At 27.7% G+C, this 8,961-nt stretch overlaps 1 pseudogene; it reads left to right on the forward strand.

Moving 5' to 3' along the window:
• The first annotated feature begins 350 nt into the window (after positions 1–350).
• Positions 351–1,573, forward strand: LOC111276775 (cell wall / vacuolar inhibitor of fructosidase 1 pseudogene; annotated as a pseudogene).
• Positions 1,574–8,961: the final 7,388 nt, after the last annotated feature.

Genomic DNA, 8,961 nt, shown 5'->3' on the forward strand with positions numbered 1-8,961 from the left:
TCGCAATGATCTTTTTTGTCATTATAAATATTGAATAGATTTTGTAACAACTATTTGGATCGCTGCATAAAAAATTAAAAAAATATTTAATTAGATAACAATTATAGAAAGTCGTTGCAAATCTGATAAGATTTTGCAATGACTTTTTTTGTTGTTATGAATATTATATAGATTTCATAATAACTATTTTGATCGATGTATATAATATTAAGAAACATTTAATTAGATAATGACTATAAAAAACCATTGTTAATCTGATAAGATATCGTAACGATTGTTTTTTGTCGTTATTTCTTATCATTATATAAACTATTTAAAAAATTAATTGAACAACAACAACAAAAAGTCATTCTAAATTTAATAAGATTTTGTAATGATTGTTTTTAGTGTTAGCAGTTTTATAAAAATTAGCAACAACAAAAATTATAGTTGTATAAAATATAAAAAAATTCAAATAACCAACAATTGTGGAAGATCATTACAAATATAACGATTTTTTGCAACAATGTTTTTAGCCATTATAAATTATGATTGCTAAACTTTTTTCTAATAGTGAGACTTGCACCTAACTTGCAAGCTATTATTTGTTTTGGTATGAAAATTTCACATTTTTATCCCATAGGTTATGCATCACATGTATGAATTAAAAATTTTACATATACGTCATAGCGAATCTTAATAGCTTCTCAATGTGAGATTGAGAAGGCATTTATAAAAAAAAAAAAAAAAAAAAAAAAAAAAAACTACAACGCAAAAGGTTAATAAAAATAAAGTGTTCATAAAATGTCACTCGATCCTCTTGACTTTCACATGCTTTTCGTTCAAATGAACCGACTTTTGGCTAAGGCATTCCTGAAGGCTCGAGCGAGCTTCAAGGGCGAACCATATTGATAGCATTTGATGAGGATGATTTGGTCAAAATAATTATCTTTTTTTCCATGACAATTCACTATAAGAGAGCCATTATTATTTTTTATTCTGAAACATCTATGTGCTACCAACCTTTAATTTGAAAGATGAAGAGTTTCATAATATTTCTCTTCCTTGTTTTCCCTGTTGAGGCTTTCCGTCCAACCCTTCTTCTAGGCAATTTGATCGAGAGAACATGCAAGCAAACTCCATTCTATGATCTTTGTATTTGGTCTCTGAAATCCAATCCTGAAAGCTGTAATGCGGACGTCAAGAAGCTAGCTCAAATCATGGTCGATTCACTCAAAACTAAAGCAACTGACACTCTTGATCTTATTGATGAGCTACTCGAGGATGGGCTTGCCCTCGACCCTGCAATGCGTAGGGCTTTAACATCTTGCGCTGAACGCTATAACGTGATAATAAGAGCTGATGTTCCTGAAATCACTGAAGCTCTCAAGACAGGTAACTATAAATTCGCTGAGAAAGGCACAAATGATGCAGCCATAGAGGCCAATTCTTGTGAAATGGAATTTCCTGGCAAATCACCGCTAACTGATATGAATAAAGTCGTGCATGATGTATCTGTTGTTGCCGCATCAATTGTCAAAATAATACTCAATAGCTGAGACAAATTTTCTTTTCATTGCAATAATAGATGGAACCAAGATTTAAAATCTTGTTCTTTTATCAGTATCAATAAATTTTCATCACCCATTTTTGTTGCGCTTTACCACGGGTCATTAATACATTGAACTTAACGCTCCAAAAGTTTTTTTCTTAAAGAAAAAATAATGAAAAGCTAATTGATTGAAGTTAACTTTGCCTATAATTTAGATTGGAGTCAAATCATTAACCATGCTATTAATCACTTTCATTGCATCATAAGCTAATTACATAATCAACCAAATTGGTCGTCGATTAATATCCCATAATGTATTCATTTTAAAAATACAAAAATTTGAAATTAATTGTTCTCATAGTAAATTTAATTAGTAAATTAATCCTGTTTAAAAAATTATTTCCTTTTCAATAGAAGAATATAGACCATATTGTTTTAAAAAAGGAAATAATGTCAAATTTTAAAATAAAATATGCAAACACCGGTTTACATGTACATGTGCATATATAGATTTTCTATATATATGAAGTTGCATTACATTAGGACTCAACATTAGAGAATATTTATATATATTTATATATATCTTAAATTGGATTTTTTTTCTAATTCGCAAAAATTATAAGTGAATAATTTGGATGATTGATAGCCATGTAAAATTGACAGCCCAGACTTCCTTCCAAGTTGAAATAGAGTGTAATTTGGAGTTATTTAAGGAATCCAACCTCACATTTACATTTTAAAATACAATTGCTCAAATTTATGAGTAAATTACATCACACGTTAATAATCTTTGTGAAAAAAAAATTATTTTCCTGTACAACTTTTAAAACTATATTTTTGAATCGTTAACTTTTTAAAAATATTTTAATTTTATCAATTCCATCAATTGCCTTTAAAATCCGATTGAATTTGCCATATCATCTCCACCTGGATAATTTTACCATGTCTATGTGGCAAACTTAGATGACACTTGGATGTGTCCACGTGGATAAATGGTGTTTTAGTTTGACTTTTTGGGTAAGATTTTTACCATACGGACATCAATGTAGCACTACAGACATCAAGTAATTTAACCAAAATTACAAAAAGAAAAATTGGATTTGAAGAAGGATTTAAGTCCTCAAAATTATTTTGGATTGGAATTGTTATTAGGATTGAAATATTTGACCAATGCATCTAGCCTAATTTTTGGGAGAGAGCTGAATAGAAATAACAGTTTGATTCTAAGTATGAGACAAGTAGAATTAAACTAATGAAATTTGTTTTGTTTTGATTTGAAATTGTATCTAATTTAGGATCGGGTGGCTTATACAAAAAGCTTTGAGTGCTTACAGAGGGGATTAAGTAGAGAAAGAGCAGAATCGACAATCAAAAAAATAAAATAGCAGAACGAATAAAAAAATACAAAAGGAAAAATTTTGGCAGTGCTTCCTCTAGTGATCTTTTGGGTCAAATTTTCTTGGATTGTACTTAGATTTAAGTTTGATTTGGAAGATTTAGATTTGGATTTAGATTTGGGAATAAAAAAATGAAATTTGGTGTAGGAAGATTTTTTTTTTAGGGTTTTTTAAGTTTTGGTTGAATTTTTCAATGAAAATAAAGTTTTTTAGTGATCTTTTAAAGTTTTCGTTATCGGTTCTACATTTTTTGCAGGATAGTAGGATTTGTTGAGTTTGCCAGCTGGAATTCAAAGAATTCCAGAGAGAACGGAGAAGAATCGGGGAGAAGAGAGAGATAAAAGAAGAAAATTGTAAAAGAAAAAAATTTAGCTTTTATACCTCTCTCTTATGGTGCGTTTTGGTGTTAGAAGACCTGGAAAATTCACGTGCCAGCCTATCCACCTGACTTAATCCTATCGCGCTCCACCCAGTGACTCAGTCCCAAATGAGCCAAAGCCGAGCTGACTCGTATCTAGACTGAGCCTTTATCTGTTCTTTGAATATAGCCGAGCTGCTCATCCTTGTGCAGACCCATTTTTGGTAAATTTTTAATTATTTTTAAATTATAAATTTTTAAAATTAAATCCTTGAATCCTAAAAAACTATTTGGGTTTCATGAGTTTAAAAATTATTTTGAAATTATGAATTCCTCCCAATTAATAGCGATTTCATAAGAAAAGTTAATTAAAAAATATTTTTGATTTTATCAAATTATTGAATGATTTAAATCTTAAACTTAAATTTTATCGAATTATTGAAAGGTTTAATTATATTTTCATAGAAAATTAAAAAATTAAAATTTTTAAATTAAATTTAATAAATTATTAGAAGATTTAAATCTTAAAATTAAATCTTATTAAAGTATTAGAAGGTTTAATGATTCTTTAAAAATTTGTGGAAATTCAATCTTACCAAATTATTGGAGGATTAAAATCTCAAAATAAAATCGTATCAAACTATTAAAAAATTTTATTGATTTTGAAAAATTAAAATTTTTTAGAATGAATTTGATAGAGTCTTTTCAACAAGTGATAGTAGTCTCTTTAAATACTCTTGAGGTGAGAAAATATTCTTAAATTGCTACTCAATTATTAGAGTAATTTTAAGAATAATTTAAAATATTAATTTATTAGGTAAAATTTTTAGCATGTTTTAAGACTTAATGGATAACACGAAATCAATTGGCATCATCCTTTGTATGTGTGTTGTGTGGGTGTTATAACTTTTCTTACATGTAACTTTACTCTTAGATCTTATCTAGTTTCATAGACTAGTATATACTTTTTTAAGGAACCTGAGTTAAACTTATAGTCTCTCTTTAAAAGAAGACAGATTTAATTAGGTGACCAATCGCACATAAATAAGAAAAAAAGATTGGTGGTAATGCCTAGTTAATGTCAAATGATCAAGTATATGGACTCGTACATTATGACAATTAGAACTCTTAAATTGTTTAGAAATTTAATAAAAAGGTAGAACTACTAATTCTAGTTTGACTAAGACTACATTACTAAAGCTATATGACTAGAACTATGAGCCCTAGCCAAATTGGGTATCTTGATAATTTTAGTTTCCTAAAATGTTTAAAACTTCAAAAATCATATTATAATTAAGATTCCTGATTAGAACTAGACTTAGAAATTCTAGTTAGACTAGTGAAAACTCTATAAAATAGAATAATTTAGACTTGTTTTCTGTGATTAAATGAGTGAATTTTCTTAATTCTTAGCTAAATAAGCATTTTTTTACTCCAAATGTGCTTAATTTGTTGTTTTGTAGGAAATCTTATAGAAAAGATCAAACCTTGGTGAATCTTGAAGAATCTTGGATGATTTTTGGTTCATTTAAAGTAATCTTATACTATTCTTGATGTGTTTTTGTTGATTCTTAAAAATCTTAAAGTTGGATTGATGAATTTCTACAAGATTTGCTTTATCGAATATATTGGAGTTAGAGTTCATGCAAGAATTGTGTAAGGGATGTTTGGCTATGATTAGGAATAAATGTGTAATTTCAAGCTAAATGGAATTTCATGGTGTTTTCTGTAGGCGTGTATGAATGGGATTACTTATGGATGACATGGTAGCAAGTATTTTCTCATTAGCCAATAGAGATGGTTTGGAGGCTTATGTGGCATAATGACTTGGAAATTCTGTCCATACTTGGAAAAGACTTAAGTTTCCCTTTTTACAAGATTTTCATGAATCAAGCCAAAATCACTCGTTTTCTTATTTCTCTCTCTCTTTTTTTTTTTTTACTTTTTTTTTTAAACAAGTAATCAAATCAAATTAAAATCGAAAATTTTCCTATTGGGTTCAAAGCTTCATTTTTTGTCCTAGAAAAAATCTTGAACAAAATTAAGTGTCTACAACCTCCATATGAAAATAATACAAAAACAAATGTAAAGTTAGGAATCTACTCGAGTTATTGCTTAAACAATTTAGGAAAAAAACATTGTATGTAACAATTTATATTAACACAACCTAATGAAAGATTTGTGCAAGCATATATTTGTCCATATGTGTGTGTATATATATATCTTGTCTCATGTCTCATATGAATTCTACATCCAAATGCAAAGAAACAAAAGCCTAGCATATAAACATGAAGAACAATGTTTGACTAGAGATGATCAAGCAAATTCTAGAACATGACACAACTATAAAGATCAATGCAAAAAAATTCTATGCTCACATAATTTTCACTAAATAACATGCAACTTAATGATTAAGATATATACTTACAAATGAAAATCTCATAATCAATTAGTCACTAACTCAAAATTCTTCTCATGTTTGCACAATATTCATTCTTTTTCATAAGCTATAATCAATCTCAATAATAGTTCATATCATTGGATTATGAAAAATCAACCAAAAGAAGCATCATAATGACTCAAAGCAAAAACATTAAATTTCATCAATCATTTCCAAATTTTGAAAATTTTACACAAAATTTTCTTTAACCCCTAAATTTAGAATGCAAATTGTCTTCAATGCATAAGCAATAAAGAAATAAAAGTTTAAAGGATTATATGAAACTTCCTTATCTTTTTGGATTTCATCATTAAAGCTCATATCTTACTATGTTTAATTACTTACAAAACAAAGAAAAAAAACTATAGCCTTCTTCAAATTCATATTGAATAGAACTATAAGGCTCAGACTCACATTGAATAAAGCTAAAACTATAGCCTTTCTCAAATTCAATTCCTTTAATTGATCTATCATCTTTAAAATCCTCTTCATTAGCCTTTTTTTCCCATTTCTTACTATTTCATCTTCCATAACCTTAACAAATTTTGGCATGTTCACCACAATAGACTCATTTATATCATCATCATAATCATAATCGAAATACACCACGCCACTTCTCAATTCCATATCTCTTGGGATGCACTCCTCATTACCTAACCAACTTGAGTTTGTCTTTATATTGCTAGGCAAGGTACCTTAAGGGTAGTTATTTATCGCATTTGCAATTTGACGTAATTGCAACTCAATGTTTCTAATAAAGGTAACTTGGTTTTGGATGGTTGTGTTGAACATCTCCTCAAGGTATGGCTTTATTTCTTGTAGCAATGGTGGTGATGAAAAGTATTATAGTAGCAAGAGGGATTGTGATAGAGATAGGTATTGTTGTCATGAACATTAAGTATGATACAGATAGGTATACATAAGTGTTAAACTAAATGATCGTCCTTGACTACTCTTCATGAGTGATTAGGATAATCCCTCCAACCTTGATTGTAGATGTTTGAGCAAAACTTGGAGTGTTGGCTATATTGACACCTCTCACTATAGTGATTTCCCTCTAGAGACATTACAAATGGCAAATAGGCTGTGAAATGTATAGATAGGACTAGGATCATGGTTAACTCTAATGGCATATATTTTTTGAAGTAGATTGGCTACTTATGAGGTTAACGTGATAATGACATCTATGTTTGACCCACCGATAGCTTTCCCAAGCTTTGGCTTCTCAAATCACCATTGAGTTTGGGCTTTTCTACAAAGGTCTACCATAGTCCCTAAAGTTTTGGCCTCATAAATGACATAAATTTTTACAAACAAACAAATAGTCCATTAATGGTACAAAAAGTCTCATAAAATTTTATCATGCATACTACAAAAGAACATATTTTCAATAAAATATTATTGGTTTCAATAACTAAAGAATACCACAGATCTTGGGCTTTTTAATGTAGTTTAAGGTATTGTAGGAGATTTTCTTTGAAGCACTTATAAAGTATGTTCTACTTTCAAAGTTAATGGAATGGAAAATAATAAAAGTTCGTATAATAATAATGAATAAAAAAATCATATTCATTACAAAACATACTTCAATCCTAAACCTACATTCAAAACACATATTCATGGATAAATTACAGAAAAAAAGAAAAAGGTAAAAAATTTTAATTTATTTAAATTAAGTTTGATCAATCATTCACATCAAGAGTTTTGAAAAAAATATTAAAAAATAAACCCACCAACTATTATACACTAACTCATAAATCATAACAATGTAATTTACTTTTTTTCTACCATTAACTTTCAAAATATTTTTTGATTCAACACCCTAAAATTAAAAAAAAAAATTGAAGTACATTAACTAATAATACTGTTTAATATTATAAATTTTACCAACCTTTTATCAATACAATAATACCACAATATTTCAATAATTATTAGTAAATTTTAAAAATATCAAATATCAATTTTTTCAAAACAAATATAAATCTTATTTCACATCAAACCCAAATTTAACGTCAAATCAACATAATTCTTTTAATTTCTATAATTATTATTAAAATTTTAAAAATATTAAATATAAAATATCCATAAAAATAAATATAAATCTTAATACACATCAAATCCAAATTTACCAACAAATCAACATAAATCTTATATATCTAAAAGTTAATAAATCTATAAAAAAAAAAAACCAACAATTCTCAACAAATAGAAAAATACTTAATAATACTAAAAAAACCCAATAAAAATCAACTATACTCAACAATACTCAACAAAAAATCCAACAAAAATTAATTACAAGTTTAACCCAACAAAAACTCAACAAATATATAACAAAAAACCCAACAAATCTAAAACAAAAAATTTAACAATAAACTGATAAATAAATAACAAAAACCTTGAAAAGGAACAAGTAAATTAATTACTGATAGAGGAGGGAGATAACGGTCAACCTATACTTTCCATGGAAGGGAGAGAAGGAAAAACAGTGGGGGGAGAGAGAGGGGAGAGAGAGATTAAGGATTTGGGGGGGATTTTAAAGATAATAGCTTTTCTGAATTCTAGGAAGAAGGTTTGAATTTTATTCAAATTTTTTAATGGATTACCGATGAAAATTCCATCGATAATTCTTTATTTTTTTTATCGAAAAAAAATTTTATCAGTAATTTTTACGATAAATGGTGCCATTTTTTTACCTATGGATTATCAATGGAATTAAATTCATTGATATTCCATTGGTAATGGTCAATTTTTTTTACAACTTTATTTCATCAGTATTATGTAGGTAATCCATTTATAATTATCGGTAAAAATATTTCGTTCGTGATGCTTCTTATTCTGTAGTGAAAAGGGAATTACAAAACCATGTCCTCTAATATAAATTTTTGTTAATTAGTCTAATGAAAAAATAATTAATAAAAGAGAAATATTTAGTTAAAATTTTGTTGAAAAAGAAACTATTTTTACCTTTTTATCCTTATATCTAAAGCCTTTGAAACAAAGTGGAAAATGGCTTTCTTTTTTCTCCAATCAGTAAATGGGCTTTGAAACAAAAAAGATACTCCATTTTCTTTTCTTCAAATCACCAATTCCCTTTACGATCTCATTAAGCAACACAATCTTTTCATTATTCCCAACACTTGTATCCATACCAAAGTCCTCTTTCTTTCTTCTTTTTATTTTTTTTTATAAATTTTATTGACCTTAATTTTGTGATTATCATTTCAAAAATGCCTTT

The sequence above is a fragment of the Durio zibethinus genome, chromosome 7 (genome assembly GCF_047325235.1).
Source record: "Durio zibethinus cultivar Kanyao isolate XHJ-2024 chromosome 7, ASM4732523v1, whole genome shotgun sequence".
In the NCBI taxonomy this organism is placed as follows: Eukaryota; Viridiplantae; Streptophyta; class Magnoliopsida; order Malvales; family Malvaceae; genus Durio; species Durio zibethinus.